Genomic DNA, 20,731 nt, shown 5'->3' on the forward strand with positions numbered 1-20,731 from the left:
TGACAGTTCGATTCCCTATCAGGGCTCATGCCCAGGTTGCAAGCTCAATCCCCAGTGTGGGGCATGCAGAAGTCAACCAATCAATGATTCTCAACATTGATGTTTCTATCTCCCTCTCCTTTCCTCTCTGAAATCAATAAAAATATATTTAAAAAATGATAAGTAGAAAAAGCAAAAAAACCTGAAAACATTCACAGAACAATTTCCCAATGTGTTAACAATGAGAGGTTTAGTAGTAAACTGACTCATTCTCACACATTCTCTCCTTATTTGTCACCTGAGAGACAGGTATCAACATGAATGACGGTCACGTTGAGAACTGAAGTTTTGTTTAAGAACGAAGACATTTTTATATGAACAACTTGGTTAAGAACCGAATTGTTTGAGATGAGAAAAGTTCAATAACCAAGGGTTGACAGTAGTATAAAGACAGAAAGAATCCAATATGACCTTCCTGCCAGTATGAACCAATGTTACCTAGGTGGGTGCTACTCAAAATAGTCTGTGAATTGTTTGTTACTGGTCCAAAATGAGGTAAGAAGCTTATACAAAAACTAGAGGCCTGGTGCATGAAATTTGTGTGTGGTAGGGGATTCCTCAGCCCAGCCTGTACCCTCTCACAATCCAGGACTCCTAGGGGGATGTCTGACTGCCGGTGTAGGCCTGTGGGATCAGGCCTGATCCCACAGGCCTACACCGGCAGTCAGACATCCCTCTCACAGTCTGGGGCTGCTGGCTCCTAATCACTCTCCTGCCTGCCTGTCTGATCACCCCTAAGCACTCTGCCTGCCTGACTAATCACTCCTAACTGCATCAGCCTTGGCCCCCTCAACTGTGACTTCATCGAGAAGGATGTCCGGAATGACGCCATTCAGCTGCCAGTCTAATTAACATATTAACCTTTTATCGTTATAGATGTTAATCAGTACATTATCTTGCTTCCTTCATCAAAAAAGTTTTGCCATGAACTAGCAGAGTGCTTAGTAACATATTTGATTTACATCCTGGTGCAATTTTATCTCATGAAGGGGAAGTAACAGTTTGTGAATGGGCACAAAATTCAGCAGATGACAATTTGAATAGCACTGGCTGAGACTGCCCACCAACCAGACCTCCAATGGATTGCATCTACCCCTTATCCCACTATAATTCTTCAGCTAATTTTATGGCCTCAGTAACTATTTTTTTTATCTTTAGGGTCTTGGGTACCATAAGACATCTAAATGGACAGTTTAACCCACAATCAATGGCTGGTGTTGCTAAGTGGTTAGACTATCAGTCCGTGCACTGAAGGATCATGGTTTCAATTCCTGGTCAAGGGCAGGTACCTGAGTTGCAGATTCAATCCCTGGTCCCAGTTGGGGTATGTGTAGGAGGCAACCAATTGATGTGTGTCTCTCACATCAATGCTTCTCTCTCTCTCTCTCTTTCTCTCTCTTTCTCTCTCTTTCTCTCTCTTTCTCTCTCTTTCTCTCTCTCTCTCTCTCTCTCTCTCTCTCTCTCTCTCTCTCTCTCTCTCTCTCTCTCCCCCATCCACTCTCTCTAAAAACCAATGGAAAAGATATCCTTGGGTGAGGATAAACAAAATAAATAAAAGTTCAAAGTACATAACAGGCAAACAATAAATATTGATGGATTTAATAACCAGTAATTGAATGATCAGGAGTGATGTATTCTGTTCACAGTTGATGCACTGCATAATTTGTCCTTGGCCTAGGGTGACTGATGCCTGAAACTGGCAGACATTATGCTCTCAAAGTTGTATGCGAAGCCATGTTACCCAGGGTAAGGGGTGCTGTTTTCTTCCCCGAAAGGCACAGGCCTGCCCAGAGGAGTCACCTTTCCCACATTCGCAGGAAGACCTATGGACTATTCAAATGCAAGACATTTGACTGGAAATCAGCCTCAGAAATACAGCTGTTCAGTCTTAAACTAGACGCTCCAAATCCTGCACCATACAAGGCTAAAACATCCCAAAAGTATGGCAAATTGGTGACAGCTCCTTGACTCAGGAACGTTCTACCACCTATTCCTATAAGTAATACAAAGGGTAGCCACATTTCTCAGCAAAGGCATCCCATCCTTTGCACGGCTTTCCTTGCTCTTCCAAGTCTGGGCCAGATGCTCCTCCTGCGTTTCTATCAATAGTAACCTTTCTGTTCCACCCTGGAGCACTTAAGACTGCATTGGCCATTTGCATTTCTATCTACCAAGGCGGTTTATTCTCCACGGCACAACCCTATAGCACAACTGTGCTAAGCAGTTTCTGGATGAGAAGCTCAGAAATATTAAGGAACTGCTTAGCACAGTTTCAGTACATGGCAGGATGCAGGACTTGGAAGCAGAGGAAGAATGAAATGAAAAACAGACCTGCAGTAGAATGTCATTTTTACATATCAATTCAGTGAGCTGCTCTCTATAAAATCAGACAGAAAACCACCCAGGAGCAGATCTTTATTCATTAGAGGGTCTCCTGAATATCCCTAGTTATAGCACATCCTGAGACACTCAAACCAACTCAGCAAAGCCCAGCCTCCTTCTAGATTAGTTTTCATAAACATCTCTGATAATTTCTTGTAGAAGAGACCAAACACTGATTCCTGACATTCAGAGTCAGGGACGCCTGCCAGGCTAACTCCACCAATTGGCAGAAAAGATTGCCAAGAACATTGATAAGGAATTGACTTGAAGAAATGGGGAGTCTAGATTCTGAGGCCTGACTTAAATAGACACTCAAAACTTCCCATTGCCTTTCTTGTCACAATCCCTGCAATCAATCAATCAACCAATCAATCAGCAAGCAAGCAGAGAAAGAGAAATGGGGAAAGTGGTAAAATGGGGGAAAAGAATGGAAAGAAGAAAAGAAGCAGGAGATAAGAGTAAGCATTTATGTCTTCCAGGCTCTGTACTAGAAGATCTCAGATTTTTCAACCCTATAGCACAACTGCTATACTCCCCATTTTCTGGATGAGAAGCTCAGAAATATTAAGGAACATGAATGAAACACAGATGAGCTGGTTTAGATTTTACCCAAATCTACCTGCCTTCCATCCCCTGTTTTAAAAATAGATTATACTAGAAGCCCGATGCACAAAGATTCATGCTAGAATGGGCTTTCCTTTCCCTGGCTGCTGGCACCACCCATCCACTCCGGCCCAGCCCCTTTCCTCTCCAGCCCTGCCTTCCCACGCTGCCCAGGGGCCCTGACAGACCAGGGGTGGGGCAGAACACCTGCTTCCCGCCCCTGTCACTTGGCGCCTGTGTATGATATTAACCACCATCTTTGTTGAGTTAATTTGCATATTACGCCTGATTGGTTGGTGGTGTAGCGGAGGTACGATCAATTTACATGTTTGTCTATTATTAGGTAAGATGGCCTCAGTAGACATTCATTTCTGGTCATATATCCTTCCCCCACCGTCCTCCAAGAAGCTGATGGAGACCAAGTCCAATGGGACCTGAGTTCAAATCTCCTATAGACTTTTCTTAATCAGGTAGCTGTCCCTGGCTGGTGTTGTGACCCCAGGCAAGGTAGTTTATATCCCTGAATTTCAGTGACTTAATTGGAAAACAAATGTGTTTCTGAAAAAGAAAGGGCAGTTACTCAATTGGGTCTAAAAAAAAAAAATATATATATATATATATATATATATATATATATATATCCTATCTAATAAAACAGTAATATGCAAATTGACCATCATTCCAACACACAAGATGGCTGCCCCCCTGTGGTCAAAGATGGCTGCTCCCATGTGGACACAAGATGGCCACCACAGGATGGCCAGCAGGGGAGGGAAGTTGAGAGAGACCAGGCCTGCAAGGGAGGGCAGTTGGGGGAAATCAAGCCTGCAGGGGAGGGCAGTTAGGGGTGACCATGCCTACATAGGAAGGAAGTTGGGCATGACCAGGCCTGCAAAGGAAGGCAGTTAGGGGCTAACAGGCTGGTTAAGGGGTGTTCAGGCTGGCAGGCAGGTGAGCAGTTGGGAGCCATCAGTTCTAGATTGTGAGAGGGATGTCCAAATGCACATTTAGGCCCGATCCCAGTAGGGGTCCCAAATTGGAGAGGATGCAGGCTGGACTGAGGAACACACACCTTCATGCATGAATTTCGAGCACTGGATATCTATTATAATAAAAGGGTAATATACAAATTGGTCAGGATGCCCTCACAGTAACGATCGAACAGCAGACTGCATGGGTTAACAAGGCAGGCAGGGGGGTTAGTGAGGGATGACCAAACAGCAGGCTGCATGGGGCAACCAGGCCTGCTGTGGGGCAGTGAGGGGCTACCAAGACAGCAGGGGGAGGGAGGGGGCATTTGGGGGCAACCAGGCCAGCAGGTGGGGCAGTTAGGAGGCAGTGGTCCTGGATTATGAGAGGGATGTCCAACTGCCAGTTTAAACCAGCAGTTGGACATCCCCCGAGGGGTCCCAGATTAGAGAGGGTGCAGGCTGGACTGAAAGGGACCCCCCCATACCATGCACTAATTTTGTGCACTGGCCTCTAGAGTGTGTGTGTGTGTGTGTGTGTGTGTGTGTGTGTGGTGGAATTTCTGGATACACACACACACACACACACACACACACCACCCCACTGGAACAGGATGAGGCTTGGTGTTCATTCAAGGCTTATTTTACATAGAAGAGTAACTGGATCCCTGCCCCATTTTATTTAGTTGCTGAAGGAGATTGTTTTCCTGACATCCAGCACTAGGGAGGAAGTTTGCCTTTGTCACTTTCCTCTTACCTATGCCCTCATCCCACTGGCTGGCCTCTCTGTTCCCCCCAGGAACCATCCAGTGCATTTACCAACGACCTAGTTCTCTACAAACTGTCATAATCCCAGACATTTTGTTAGCTCAGCGGTGCTCAAACAGCACCCCCTCAGCCTGCAGCAATTCAGGCAGGACCTTGTCCTTGAAAGTAATCTTAGGTTACACTCGAAGGGCCAGGAAACAGCAGTCATCTGGCTGCATTTGGATTAACTGATAGCAAATGTGCCTCCAGAGCCATGTAACTGCAGAGACTGTCAGCTGAAAACAGGCTTTGCATTTCACTCTGTGTGAGCCTGTTTGTGTTTTACTAAGTGACACAAGGAAGTATTTAAAAGCCAAAGAGAGAACACCTCCTAAGGGCCTCTCTGGTAGACTGGAGCTGCCCCAGTACCCCTCAAACAATACCAGTTCGCTCAGCCCATTCTTAAGGCCAGCCCTGTCTGGTTTTGAAGAATAAGTCATGCACAGAAGGCCCCCAAAGTTCTCTGAAGGCCTCAGCTGGACCTTTAGCAACAGGATATGGGCCAAAGGGCTCCTCCCATCAATCCTGAAGCTTGGGACCCACCCAAAACTGCTCCAGGAAATCTAAGGGTTCCAGGAATCCTATCCAGGGAATTACAATGAAGCCTCACCAGTATGACTCCTATTCTTTCAAATGGACCCCCGGGAGGTCAGGGCTGCAGTGGAGGTTCAGGTCCTGGCTCAGGGCTCCCAGGCAGGAAGAGTTGCCTGCCCAGGATTTGCAGAGAGAGTATCCTGAACATCATGGATAAACCTTGGAAACATTTTTTAGAGGTGAAAGAAGCCAGTCATGAAGGACCACACACATATTGCATGCTTCCATTTATATGAAATGTCAACAAATAGTAGATTAGTGGTTGCCAGAGGCAGGGTGGTGGGGAGAGCAGATTAAGAAGAAATGGGGAGTTACTACTAACAGGTACGGGGTTTCCTTCTGAAGTGATAAAAGTGTTCTAAAATGGATTGTGATGCTGGTTGCACAACACTGTGACTATACTAAAAACCTCAGAATGGTACACCTATATGGTATATGAATCATATCTCAATAAAACTATTAAAAAAAAAATACCACCCTAGCCCTAACCAGTTTGGCTCAGTGGATAGAGTGTTGGCCTGGGGACTCAAAGGTCCCAGGTTTGATTCTGGTCAAGGGCATGTACTTTGGTTGCAAGCACATACCCAGTGCGGAGTGTGCAGGACGCAGCTGATCGATGTCTCTCTCTCATCGATGTTTCTAACTCTCTTTCCCTCTCCCTTCCTCTCTGTAAAAAATCAATAAAACATATATTTTTAAAAAATACTACCCTAAAGCTTTGTCTTACAGTTACCACACATTGGGGCCATGTTCAGAGGAAATCCATCCATGTTGCTCTTCAAACAACCAAAAATCCAAGTGCTATCCATTCATTCATTCACTCACTCACTCACTCATCTACAGTTACCAGTGAGTTCTCTGGGTGGAAGAGGCCCACCTCGTGAAAAAGCACACCAGTTCTGCTCACTGCCCCAACCTAAGCCTGTTTGCTGGATTGGCCTGGTGTCTCTTTATCACCTGCTGCAACTGGAAAGTGCCCTGGTCTGCCCTCCAGAGGTGAGGAGCCCCCGAGCCTTTAAGAGAGAAACTGCTTTCCATTCCTGCTCCCTACAGAGCCACCAAAGTCTTAGCCCCACATTTATTTGTTTCTGTTAGCTCCCATCTCCTTCAGCTGCAGTCAGCAGGGGATTCTCAGAACCTTCCAGAAGGGAGTCCAAAACCTCCAAAGGGAATGGGGCTTTCAGTAGCAGATCCAGGAGCAATTCTGAGGGGGAAATCCAGGCCTCTTTGCGAGCTGCACACAAGCCCCATTTGGGCACTTTCCTTAAGCACAAGTCAAAGCAGAAGGGCGATCCCAGGTCAACCCTGAGCTAGCTCCCGCGCCAGAGGGCATGCTTCCCACAGAGGAAGGACCCAAGAACCCAGCTCCTAAGGCTGAGTGCCTGTGGTCTGACATGCAGGCGGTGGCCAGCCTTACCTAGCGGCCCGTGCGGGCTCCTCTGGGCCCGGCCCCAACCCGTCTTGCCTGTGCGCACTGCACGCCAAAGCTCGGCTCACGCACGCACAGCAAGCATCTTAGCCCATCGGCTGTCTATGAGGAGGCTGGAGGCAGGCAGGGGTCCAGAGGAATAAAATGGGGGGGAGAGTGGGGAGGAAAAGCCAGGCAGAGAGGACCTTCCAACAACACAGCCTGGTGGTGCATCTCAAAGCTGCACCCGAAGCAAAACGCGCAGCTACCACCAGCATCCTACACCAATGCGCTCCACCGGGAGGTCCTCTTTGCCTCCAGCGCTAACTGGTGGTGGAACCAAGCAGTGCCTGGGTGAGTAGTCCCCCAAGATCTGTCAAGTGAACCCCAATCCAATCTGAATAAAAACAGATGCTCTCTATGAATATGCAGCTCTCCAAGACAAGTCCCTACGCCCTCTTTGCACCAGACTGCCGCCTTTACTAAGCCGGTTCTACTTAGGGATTCTGGTGTGTCTCGAAGTCAGACCCGACCCTCCACTTCCCGCCGCACGCTCACAGTGCCCAAGTGCAGAGAAAAACTCCTGGAGCAAACAAGGCACCGTCGCTGCCTTTGCATTCACGTCTCTCGGCGCGTCCCATTTCCCTGCGCCGTGACCCCCGCGGTGAGACTTGGGGTGCACGGGTCTCATCACACCCAAAGGTCCCCGGGCCATCCCGGGCGCGCACCGAAGTCCACGAAATTGCATTGCATCTGCAGGTGGCTCGCCCTCTCCACTTCTCCTTCCCCACGAGTAGACTTCTCAAAGCCAACCCGAGGGGAGGCAGAGAGAGCCTGGAACTGACCTGTGCAGGGCGAGGTTCCAGCCCAGGTTGGAGACCTCCTGGCGCGCAGGGAAGATCCAAGTTCCGCCGCCGAGATCGTTCCTGGCAGCGCACGACTCTCACTCGCTTCCTGCCCGGTGCCTCCTTTTCATTAGCCTCTCTCCCCTCTTCCTTCCTCCCTCTCCAGCTCCTGCTCCCCCCGTCTGCCCCGGGCAGCCGCCGCCTCTCCTCTCCGCCGCTCCCCTCCCGCCGGGCGCCCTGGATCAGATAAGAGGAAAGGACAGGCAGCGCGCGGCCAATTATAACGTGGAAGGTGGCCGCGGGGGCGGAGGTTAGGGTGGTGGGAGGCAGGCCTAAGGTCCAGACACCCCCACTTTATTTCCTCCTCCCCTCCCTTCCCCCCGCCCCAGAAAGATGCTCCGAGGCTTCCGCCCCGCCCCGCGCACGCGCTCCCGCAGACCTGGGGCCCCAGGTGCGCAGCGGGGCGTCCTGCCCGCGGGAAGAGTGGCTTTGGCTCCGCCCCTCCGCCCGAGGTGGTGCGGGGCTGCCCACCCCGCCCCTGCGGCGGCTCTGGAAGGTGAGGAGCCCTCAGGTGCTGGGTGCCCACCTTCCCATCACAAACCCCGGCCGTGTCCCCCGCACCAAGAGCCCTGCACCACTGGAAGAGGCAGTGGCCTGTGGGGGGATGAGGACAATTATGTGATACCATAATCAATAAAATTATTTTAAAAAAGAGTGGGAAACTATTTTGCCTAAAGTCACTTAGCAAACCTATCTAGGAGAGAGAGGTTTGAACCAGTTCCAGGACCCAACTCCTAATCACTCCATTATTGAAGTGAGATGCTGCTTTAACAAAAGTTTAAAATGTGGGGCCCTGGCTTACCAGTTGGGGTTAGGTGGTAAGATACTGTTATAAAAGGCTTAAATATGGCAATCACATTAATAGACTTTGGTAAAACTTGGGGGGGGGGGGGGGGAGTGGCCTGTTAGCCTCCTCTCCTCGCTCTTCCTTTCCCCAACTTTTACCAAGAGTTCTGACATGCCAAGGCAGCGATGTCCAACCTTTCATGTGCCGGAGAATGATCCGGGGTGTTGAAATGAACATTTTTGTCCCTTTAAAAGGAAAAAAAAATGTGGACAGTTTTCTGTGGCTGAACTTTCCAACTAGCACATCCCCACTCACAGAAATGCTCCTTCAACACGTGGGCTGAGGCCAGGGACGCAGCATTTATGAAACCTCCTGGTGGTTCTGGTCCATACAGGTCATCCTTGGAGATCTGAAGCACATCAGCCCCTGAAATGAGAAACGCAGGAGGCGCGCCAACGCCCTATCAGCTCTGGGCCTCTTAAAAGCCGCCGTCCTTACCCATTTTAAACCATGCAAACAACCCCCCCACCCCCACCCCGAGGCGTTATTTACAGTGGAGCTTGTTGAGTGCGCACAAATGTTGGGGAGGGAGGTATAAAAACTGAGAATTTCGCAAGAACCCATTTTTGTGAGACAATGCTTTCTTTCTCGTCTTGGAAAACTGAAAAGGGGGTATTTCACCACCCACCACAAAAGGGTGGCGATGGAGAGAGGAGAAAGGGCAGGTGATACTCTTAAAAGGAATCTGCTTCCATCATGCCCGGCTGAGAATGCAGAAAGAGGGGCTGTGGAGCCCTAGCCGGTTTGGTGGATAGAGTGTTGGCCTGAGGACTGAAGGGTCCCAGGTTTGATTCTGGTCAAGGGCACATGCCTGGGTTGCAGGCTCTATCCCCAATAGGGGCATGCAGGAGGCAGCCTATCAATAATTCTCATCAGCGATGCTTCTCTCTCTCTATCCCTCTTCCTTCCTCTCTGAAATCAATAAAAATGTTAAAAAGTTTTGTTTTGTTTTTTTTTTTTTGAGAGAGAGAGAGAGAGAGAGAGAGAGAGAGGGAGGGAGGGAGGGAGGGAGGGAGGGAGGGAGGGAGGGAGGGAGAGAGAGAGAGAGAGAGAGAGAGAGAGAGAGAGAGAGAGAAAGGCTGTGGAGTTTGAAACATTTTAATGGGTCCTTCCAACATTCAAACCTTCCCACCCGCCATCTCTTCTGCTTTCCCAGAATTCGCGTGGTGTTTGCATCTTGGGGCCCATGCTCTGAACTTGCCCGCCGGCCCTGCGGTGAGAGTGGAAAGGATCCACTCCAGCCCAGCCGTCTCCCTGCGTCCCCCGTCCCTTTCCAAGTTGGCCTCGGCTCAGCCCCAGGGCGGGGTGCAGGCGAGGCGCCGCTCTGCTTCTGCGCTTCACTGAGCTCAATTCTCTGAGGTCAGGCAGGCAGCGTGGCTTTTCAGGAGATGCGGGAAGTCCAAGGGCTCCAGAGGCGCTGCTGCAAGGGTGTGAGCGCCGCCTGGTGTCTGCGTTGGGAGTTGTGGATAGGGCGGGAACTGGAGAGATCCCCATCCACCCTAGATTAACAAGCAGGGAGCAGAATTCCTGAAGTTTAGTATTTACTCCTGGAGGCAGCTACCACTTTGGTTAAATCTCCTTTCCTCTTCCCGCACCCCACCCCATGCAAGTGCCTACTACCCTCAGACTCTGCCCCTCCTTTTCACTAATAAAATCTCTCAGGCCTTCATTTAAGCTCAGCTTTTCTTGTAATTCCCTTGGGGGAGGTAGTGGCCTGTTAGCACAAAGTTTTAGGCAAAGGCAGAGAAATGGTATTTGTGATGGAATTATACAGAATTGGAAATGAGGGGTTGGATGATTTTAAAATGTGAGATAAGTGTACAAAAATCCCTATATACCCAATAAAGAAACATAATATTTGTTTGATAAAAATCTTACACAGTAGAAATTTTTAAAAATCTTACACAATAATGTACGTTGATTTTGAAATGGTATAAAATGTTATTTTTTAAAACTCTAACTCATCCTTTCTTCCTCTCTTTAACCTTAGGCTACTTGCATTTCACTTTCAATGTAGATGAAGTTCAATTAATGTTGAATCCAAATAGCTGGTTTTAATCAGTTTTCTACTAAGTTGCAGCTGTGTGTGAATTCCAGCCCTTTCGAGGGGGTGCTGAATGAATATTTATCTTGGATCAGCCCTTGGTAGAGTGTTGAGAACAGAATCATGGAAATTAGACCAGATTTCACGAATGGTCTCTCCCTCTCAATCTAGAAAAATTACATCTGCATGAACATGTGAATGAAGATCTAGGGCCTTTCCAAAGATCTCCCAAAATTCCAGCTTCCCACAGTAATTGATTCCAGGACTCAACAACTCTTCCTGGAGTCTCATCCTGAGTTTGTGGCAAGACTTTAATCTTGTTTCATTTGAAGGATGTCACACACACACACACACCCTGTTCCCCACATGCTCTCAGTCCCCTAAAGCCTTGCAGGGAGAATTTGGACTCAAACTTGAATTGAAGGGGCTCTGCCCCTGGCTTGTGCCACTTTGGTGAGTTATTTTGCTTCTCTGAACCTAACTCCTTGTGTATAAGAAGGCAGCAATACATCATATCTCAGAGGGTGATCATGCAACATAAATGACATGTGTTTATGGATCTAATTCATAATCCTATGTAATAAAAGGCTAATATGCAAATATACCGAACGCTGGAACAACCAGAACAACTAAACAACCAAACAACCAGTGGCTATGACATGCACTGACCACCTGCATCAACAGAGGGCCTTCAGGTCCTGCTCAAGTGGCCCTCAGCATCCCTTCCAGTTGGACTGTGCCTGTGTCATCTTATAGTTCAATCTTTGTATTATCAGCCCTGTCCAAAGCTCCAGAACATCTCTGGCTCTTAGGCTTTCTGATGTTTTCTCTCAGTTCTGTGATTTTTGCCAAATCTGATTTCTTTCCCTGCTAACCAAAGAATCCCAAGTGAGTCAATATTTTGTTACCCATCCTGAATCTAAGATGAAGAACATGAGCGACCTTGTCCAAGCTTATCCAGGGGATTACTAGCGAAGTCAACACCAGAACGCAAATGTCTTAACTCCCCAACCAGAATTTTTCCCATGAGTGTGCATGGACCCGTTCTCAAACAATACTATGGATCCCTCCTAGGCTTGTATAGGATTTTCACTTTACAAAATGCATTCAAGTACATCGTCCTATTTTCACATATCAGCTCTGCAAGGTATGACTCACTCTCTCCAGAGGTTAGCATCCTATTGTTTGATTCTGTCTTTTGTGCTGCTGGACATCCCTTCTCACAATCACCTTTCATGTTCTGGGACTGATGATTAAGACATTCCTCATCTTCTAGGCTCCATGGCCCAGATCAAAGTCGGGACATTAAAAGCAGCCAAGTTTCCCATGTGTGACAGAACCCTGTCAGTGTCTGCATGTTGCATGAATGCTTCTATTCATAGCATAATAGGTCTGGACCAGGCCTCAGAGATTATACACATGTGCTTTATAAATGAAGAAACTGAGGTCCAGTGAATTAAATCCCCTGCCAGATCCCCAAAAAGAGTCAGCGGCTGATATCATCAGTTTCAATATCAACTGACAACAAGCCAAGGCTCTTTCCAATAATCTATATGTATAAAAGGCTAAGCAACCATCACATCCAAAAGAACTGAACAGATGACCGAACAGTATGTGTGAGGTGACCAGGCTGGCAGGGGGGTTAGTGAGGGATGACCAAATGACTGAGCAGCAGGATCAGGCCTAAACCAGCAGTTGGACATCCCCCGAGGGGTCCCAGATTAGAGAGTGTGCAGGCTGGGCTGAGAGGACCCCCTTTGCATGAATTTTGTGCACAGGCCTCTAGTGCATAGTAATAATAATAATAATAATAATAATAATAATAATACCATGAGAAAAAGAACTTTTATTGAAAGTCTTTTGGATACCCAACATTTTGGAAAATTCATAGGGGCAACTTGAACATTTTAAATTACTATTTTTTAAAGCCATTCATACATGTCATTTAAAAAGGCAAATACTTCTAAAATCTTGTTTTAAAAATTGTCTTGCTTGTCAAAAGTAACCACTTTTGACTCCTTTAGCAGTTTTCTTCTGACATTTTCAAATCTCCATATTCCTAAATAAATTCATATGTTTATAAATCAATTTTAAACATTGTATATTTTCAGTTATGGTATAAAGGATGTAGCTTTTTTTTAGGCTGCTATCCCTTCTGCTATCATCCCAACATGATCAGATTACAATTTTTGGTTAAATCCATACACAGTATTTCCATTCATATGTCATACAAATATTATTCATATAAAAAGCACCATAATAGGTGTGATTATTTTCCCTTTCTACTTTTAGTTTTTCCTAAAATTATGAATTACCTTGCTTTTTCATTTGCTTTTTTTTTTTCTTCTTTTTGTTGAACGTTCCAATTACTACTTCCAATAACGACTCAGTACAATGTTTCCTAAGGTCACTTATATCAAGTAAAAACATTGTAAGCATCCCTCCTTCTCCAAGCAGGTTTCCCATTAGGCCCACTGCTCAGTTGTCCTCCTGGCCTTTGCTCTAGTACAATAATAGGAATTCCCGCTGCCTTTCTCCAAGATGACCTATTTCCTAGAGGTCATTTCTTTCTCTTTCTTAGTACATTCCCTTGTTTCAGGAGTTTTCTCCAGTTATTTTATATATATATAAATTTCAAAGAGGAAGGGAGGGAGAGAGAGAGAAACATCAATGATGAGAGAGAATCATTGATTGGCTGCCTCCTGCATGCCCCACACTGGGGATTGAGCCCACAACCCAGGCATGTACCCTAACCAGGAATCAAATCATGACCTCCTGGTTCATAGGTTGATGCTCAACCCCTGAGCCATGCCTGTTGGGCAGTTTTCTCTGGTTAGAATGATGTTTCGACAGCATCAGGCATGGTGATGATGGCTCTCAATAGCTTGTCTCTGAGTCATGCTGCTCCAATCTAGGTGGCTCCCATCCCTGAAGCACAGTGGCTATTCTGGGGGTTCTCTCTATTTCTCCCTGGCACTTTGATATCCTGTTTTCAATTTTGCCTCTCTTGCTCTGTTGGAGGACATCCTCTAGTGGTACCATAAGATAGATGCATGGAAGGAAGAAATATATTTTTGAGATGTTGCATATAATTACCCTCAAATTACTATCTTAACTGTGCATAAAAATCTAGATTAAAACAATTTTCCTGCCGAGACCGGTTTAGCTCAATGGATAGAGCATCGGCTTGGGGACTGAAGAGACCCGGGTTTGATTCCGGTCAAAGGCATGTACCTTGGTTGCGGGCATATCCCCAGTAGGGGGTGTGCAAGAGGCAACTGATCGATGACTCTCTCTCATCGATGTTTCTAACTCTCTATCTCTCTCCCTTCCTCTCTGTACAAAATCAAGAAAATATATTAAAAAAATAATAATAAAATAAAATAATTTTCCTTCAACATTTTGAGGGCGTTGTCACCCTTGCTTCCAGCATCGTTGTTGTGATGAAGAAGCCAGTCTGACCTTTAGTCAATTCCATCCAGGCAGAATTTTTCTTTCCCTACTTTGAACTCTTACAGTAATTATTGACTATTTTTGCAACCACATATTATGTTGAAATTTGGTTAGTATTTAATATATGTCTTTCTTACCTGCTCTGGTGGAATGTGTACTTCCTGAGTGGCAACATAATAGTGGTCAAGAGCATGGATTCTGCAGAGTTCTGGCACCACTACTGACCTTGAACCTCTTTGTTCCTGTCTCCTGATGTTTACAATGGGTCTGGTAAGAGTACCTACCTCAGGGGCATGCTGTGACTACTAAATGAGTTAACCAGTCAAATCTAGTCATCCATTAAAGCCCTTAGAATAGAGACAGGCACATAGCCAGGTCTCACTCTTAGCCAATATAAGTGTGTCAGGTACTACTTTGTATCCTCTACTTATTTTGTTGTCATTTTGTATAACAAGGCCCTAATATATATGCATACATTAAAATTCTCTTATGAAATTATATAGATAAAATACACCAGAAATGAACTATATATTTTCATAAAAGTGAGTCCTCAATGCTCAGACAATAATGAGGAAAAATATGGGTTTGTTTTTTGTTTTGTTTTGTTTTGTTTTACCAATTTGAAATATGCAGTTTTTTCTTGACTTTTTTAAAAATAAATTTTTATTTATTCCAGAGAGGAAGAGAGAGAGACATCAATGATGAGAGAGAATCATTGATTGGCTGTCTCCTGCAGGCCCCACACTGGGGATCGAGCCCACAACCCGGGCATTAGCCCTTGACCAGAATAAACCTGGGACCTTTCAGTCTGCAGGCCAATGTTCTACCCACTAAGCCAAACCGGCTAGGGCAGTTTTTTCTTTTCTTAATCAAAAGCCCCCATTAATGAGCAGAGTGAGTGCATGACTCTAATAGAATTCTAATAGCTTTTATCTGTATACTTCTAGAAGGATTCAGGTTAATACACCTCTTCGGGAGTCCATAATTTCATGCTGTATGGCTGTGCCAAATTCTTTCCTCTGAGTATTCAATCTGCTATTATTTACACCTGAAAGATTGGTGTCATTGTGAAGCACGTGGTTGGATGGACCAGGAGCCTAGCACCTGGCTTGTAGTAGGGATTCAACAAAGGCTGGTTAACTTAAATGTGTTTCAACAGCAATCAGAGCAGGAAGTCTGGTTGAAGAAGTCTTTCTGCTTTGGTTCTTGCTGTGTACAAACTATCAGTTATAAGGCTTCTTCACAGAAGCAGATGTGGCTAAGATCAATTCCGACAGAGGGCCCTGTTCATCATAGGGGCTTGGTATGAGTTTGCTGCATTGAATTAAATGAAATTAATCAGTTATGCCTCCTCTGCTCTCCCTGCAGGCTGTCATCAGTTCTAAGTCACCCCTCTAAAGCTACATGGGGCTGACAAACAGGGCAGGTGACAGAAGCTGCAGGAGCTGTCTGGGTAGTTACATACTGATTCAATCAGTAAATGATTATTCATCACCTCTGACCTTCCAGGTGATATTCTGGGTATTGGGAATACATTGTCAAGAAAACAAGTTTTCTGCTGCTTGGAACTTATTTCTGGTGAAGGAGATATGGACAGTACAAAGGCCAATACATGTATAACACTATGTCATTGGTAAGTGCTAGAAAGAAAAAGAAGACACAAGGTGGAAATGGACAGAAGATGTTCTTGGGCAGTGGTCGACAAACCGCGGCTCCCAAGCCACATGCGGCTGTTAGGCCCCTTGAGTGTGGTTCTTCCACAAAATACCACAGCCTAGATGAATCTATTTTGAAGAAGCGGCACTAGAAGAGGTTTAAGTTTAAAAAATTTGACTCTTAATCATTGTACTGTTGATACTTGGCTCTGTTGACTAATGAGTTTTCCTACCACTGCTCTTGGGGATGGGAAGTCAGGGAGGTGTCCCAGGAGAGGGCACTGAAGCAGAGACCATATGATGGCAGGGAGCCAGCCGTGAGGCAAACTGGAGAGAGAACCCAAACTGCCAAGTCTCTGAGGATGGAGAAACTGCAGGGCGGCCTGTGAGGCCGAAGAGGACGGAGCAAGATGGGCACTGCCAAGGGATGAGCTCAGAGAGGTGGCTGGGTCCAGATGCAAGCCTGTGGGCCAGCACTTTGGGTTTCACTCAGCATGAGAAGGCGAGTTCCAGTCATGAGGGACGTGGTCAGATCCATGGTCAGGAGGATGACTCAAGCATGCAGATCTGTCTTTCTGATTTGCTTCCCATCTCTGAAAATCTTGTGTGGGAAGTGATCCAAAGAAGCATTTTTTTATGCCATAGCCATTTTGTGTTCAAAGCTTCCTGAAATAAACAATCATACATGATCCTCACCCTAAACCTGTGGTTATAGGCAGAGCGCATAGGATCATCCATTCAGGAAAATAAATGAAGTCTAAAGGAGTTAAATAAGAGAAGGTGTCTGTAGGCGGATTCCCAAAAGCACTCTCTGTTCAGAAAGGGGTTCAACTTGCTGCATGACCAACGTGCTACATGACTAATTCGCTGGATTTCTCAAACACCAAACATGTATGGTGCCAGGTGGGTACCCAGGACCATAAAGGATGAGATATAATCCTTGCCTCAAGGTATCCTGCATGGGACCCAGCCTTACACTGGAGGAGAAATGCCAACAAACTCTGGCTCATTCCAAACCTCTTGCCAAGACCAATCTGTCAGCACTTGTGATAATGAAGTAATTTATGACGACCTGTGATGATAGAACTGAACAAGACTTCAAAATCTTTTCTTACTACACAGGACAAAAATGCATTTTCATCTAAAAGGTTTCAAATCCATGATCAAAATCAAAGTATCCTTCTGATCTTTGAAGTAAGTAGATGTTGCCTGGATGATTTACTGCTGGCATGCCATGATATCCCTTTATAACACTGTGAGAGCTTTCAGTGATTTTATTTAAGCGTTTCAACCCAACCACATCTAGAGGCAGCAAAAATTCTGTTGGTGAGGGTGTGAAATTCTGATAAACCTGGAGTATGTCTCAGAAAGTAGTTCCTTTTAGAAATTATGAATATAACTTTAAATGAAGAAACAAAACAGAAACAGACTCATAGATACAGAGAACAGACTGATGGTTGCCAGAAGGGAGGGAGGTTAGAGGACTGGGGTGAAAAGGGTGAAGGGATTGAAAAATACAGATTGGCAGTTACCAAACAATCATTGGATGTAAAGTACAGCCTAAGGAATATAGTTAGTAATATTTGAATAACTATGTATGGTGCCAGGTGGGTACTGGAAATATCAGGGAGGGAGCACTTTGCAAAGTATATGATTGTCTAACTACTATGCTTGTATACCTGAAACTAATATAAAGTAATATGGAATGTAAACTATAATTGAAATATTTTTAAAGATAATAACTGAAAGAATTACAAATATAGTTTACAGATTTGAACTTCATAACTTAAGGACTCTTGGTCCTCACCACATCTGTGGAGCTATCTGAACAAAAAGAATGGACCTGGATGGCCTTGCACTCTTTCCTTTTTATCAAGTTTTATGATGCATGCAAATAGAATGTTCCTGGAGTCACAAGTGTATTCTTTGTGTTTCCCCAAACCTTTTAATCATATTGCAGAAGCTGCTTTTACGTAGAGTTGAACTTGGTGGGGTGGCATTTCCTTGCACGTTTGTGCAGAGAAGTGTCTGTTACCATGTCTGACTTGGGAGCTCCTGACTAATTTCCATATTAAAATTCTGTCTTTATAAGTTCTTTTTTTAAAAAAATATATTTTATTGATTTTTTTACAGAGAGAAGGAGAGAGGGATAGAGAGCTAGAAACGTCGACTAGAGAGAAACATCGACCAGCTGCCTCCTGCACACCCCCCACCGGGGATGTGCCCGCAACCAATGTACATGCCCTTGACCAGAATCGAACCCAGGACCTTTCAGTCTGCAGACCGATGCTCTACCACTGAGCCAAACCGGTTTCGGCTGTCTTTATAAGTTCTAATTTCCTTACTAAAATTCTGTCTTTATACATCTCTACTCAGTTCTACAAGGACCCATTAATAAGATATAAGATAAACTCTAAAAGATCTGAAAGCTGTAAGATTCTTCATCTGGAGTTACTTAAATGAAATAGTGGTGGGGGAGGGAGGTTGGTATTCATTCCAACCAGAGAACACTTGCACAAAACAATGGGATCACCGCTGGAAAGCATTTGGGGGTTATCTCTTCTAGTTTCTGTTTCCAGGGAAGACATTAGCTCAGACGTGTCAACTCTTCCAATTCCCCCTCAAACTTCTGGATGACCCCACTGAGGGGGAACCATCCTCATCGGCTCCCTTTGTACTGACAGCCACGTTTGGGGGAAAGTTGTTCCTAGAAACCAAATAGCTCTGCCAAAGATAGAAGTCTACCCTCAGAGCTTTTGCCCAAAGAGGAAAAAAAAGTGTGTGTGTGTGTGTGTGTGTGTGTGTGTGTGTGTGTGTGTGAGAGAGAGAGAGAGAGAGAGAGAGAGAGAGAGAGAGAGAGAGAGGGAGAGAGGGAAGTGGGGTCATTTTTATAAACTTATGTCCTGCTTTTAGACAAATAGGGATAAGGAAGAGAGGGTTTTTTTGTGTGATGTATATATATATAATCACATTTAGATGCCCTCAGTTCAAAATAATCCTTATATCAAAGTGGTATATTTGGGGATAGCGTATTCTGCCACCTTTCAAGGAAATGACCAGACACTATCTTTTATCAAATAATTCCTAGCCAAAGGAGGTATCATAGATTATAGCAGAATAGCAACTTGGCTGTGATTCTTGATATCTGCCCAGGTTAGAGTAGAGAAGAAGAACTAAGAATGTATATGAAAACTGTTTTGTTTTTTTTGTTTGTTTTTTTTGTTTTTTTTAAAGGACCTTTAGGCCTGGCTCAGTTGGTTGGGCATTGTCCCTTGCACCAAGAGGTCGCTGCTTGGATGCCCAGTCAGGACACATGTCGGGGTTGCAGGTTTGATCTCTGGCAGGGGGCATACAGGAGGCAGCTGACTGATGTTTTGCTTTCACATGTACATTTCTCTCTCAAAACCAATTTAAAAAATCTTTTTTTAAGAAAAAAAAAAGGGACCTTACAATATGTATATGGTTTGACTAAAAAAATATAGTAATCACCCTTGTGAGAGTTATCCTAAAGGATTATCATGGCCCTGTATGAAGTTTAAATAACAAAGATAATCCTAACAGTATGGCAAACAAATTGTGTCTTAAATTATATTGAAAGTCTGGAAGATTATATACCAAGGTGTAAACTGTGCCAGGGGGATGAGATAATACATACATTCTCTTCTTTTTGTTTCTCTCTATTGCTAATATGCTTTGCTTTTATCATTTTTACTCAGGTTTTGTTTTGTTTGTTTTTTTTACATTTATGCGTAGGTCTTTTCGGAATCTGAAGGCATTTAAAAATGTTCCCTGCTCCAGGGAAGAGGGCCTGGCTGCAAAGGGCCTGGCTGCCCGGGCTCCGCTCATCCTCAGCCTGTCTGTTCTGATCCCGAGCCACATCTTCCCCGGCCCTCACTTCTGCCACGAAATGACTCCCAGGGAGACACCTGCAAGAGGCGGACTGAATCTTGCTTGGGCAGCGAGCCTGGAAAAACGGATGGTACTTGCCAAAAGGGAGTCCAGATTCCTTCAGTTTGTTTTCCATTTCACCATGACCAGATGACTCCTTTGCAGGAATCTCCCTAACGCAGGGGCTCTTACTCAGTTCTCAGGTATGAACCATCTGCAAAGAAATGATTCTGAGGATAAACATTTTCTATACCAAAGATGTGTCAAGCTCGGACTCAAGTGTTTGCTTCGGTCCCTCAACAATCTCCAGATTCCCCGAGGCGTGGGAAGAGTGAGAGAGATGCTGTGATAGATGATGCATAAGAACCAGGTGCAAGGGTCTGTGGGGTCCAGTCCATCACGCAAGGAAGCATGTCAGGAGCTGTTTTGTAGGCATGAAAGAGCCAGGGGCTTCCTTATGAAAAGAAAATACAAGGGACTCTCTGAACCTTTTCCACAGGACTCTCCCTGAAGAGCAGCGAGTGACTAGATCTAGGTTCTCACAAAAATTATGGTTGGGCAAATATTTGAACTAAGATGTCTCTGACTCCAAAAACATGTTTTGTTTTTTTAAATACACCCTATCATCACCATACATAGCCATGTTTGCCAATAAGAAAATTTACATTGTGATTCTGTACACACATACACTCCAACACACGTACTTATCAAGAAAAACGTCATAACACAATATCCACTTTTACTCTGTGCAAATAGATAATTTTTAATCTATTCTGTTTCTTCTCTTTTTGGTTCTGGTTTTATTTATTTATTTATTTTATTGATTTTTTACAGAGAGGAAGGGAGAGTGATAGAGAGCTAGAAACATCGATGAGAGAGAAACATCAACCAGCTGCCTCTTGCACACCCCCTACCCGCAACCAACGTACCAGAATCGAACCTGGGACCTTTCAGTCCACAGACCGACGCTCTACCACTGAGCCAAAGTTCTGGTTTTAACTCACTCAATGTGTTTCACAACCCAGTACTGGGTTAAAACCTACCTACATCATTTGCATAAGCTATTTCCAGCAATTTCATTTTCTGAAATTAGCTTTTAAACGTTCATGGGTTTATTTTATATATATATATATATATA

At 45.0% G+C, this 20,731-nt stretch overlaps 1 protein-coding gene across 3 annotated transcripts in view; it reads right to left on the reverse strand.

Annotated features, from left to right (window-relative positions):
* The window catches only part of COL14A1 (collagen type XIV alpha 1 chain), a 174,031-nt gene extending 166,044 nt beyond the window's left edge, over positions 1 to 7,987 (reverse strand). For 2 of the 3 annotated variants that reach the window (XM_084864968.1, XM_084864967.1), the window contains exon 1: positions 7,647 to 7,987. The gene's annotated coding sequence lies outside the window, so the exon portion shown is untranslated. The remainder of the gene's footprint in view (positions 1 to 7,646) is intronic. The other variant, XM_084864969.1, reaches the window with a different exon arrangement.
* Between the last annotated feature and the right edge of the window lie 12,744 nt (positions 7,988 to 20,731).

Source organism: Pipistrellus hanaki (genome assembly GCF_964339955.1).
Source record: "Pipistrellus hanaki genome assembly, chromosome: 17".
NCBI lineage: Eukaryota > Metazoa > Chordata > Mammalia > Chiroptera > Vespertilionidae > Pipistrellus > Pipistrellus hanaki.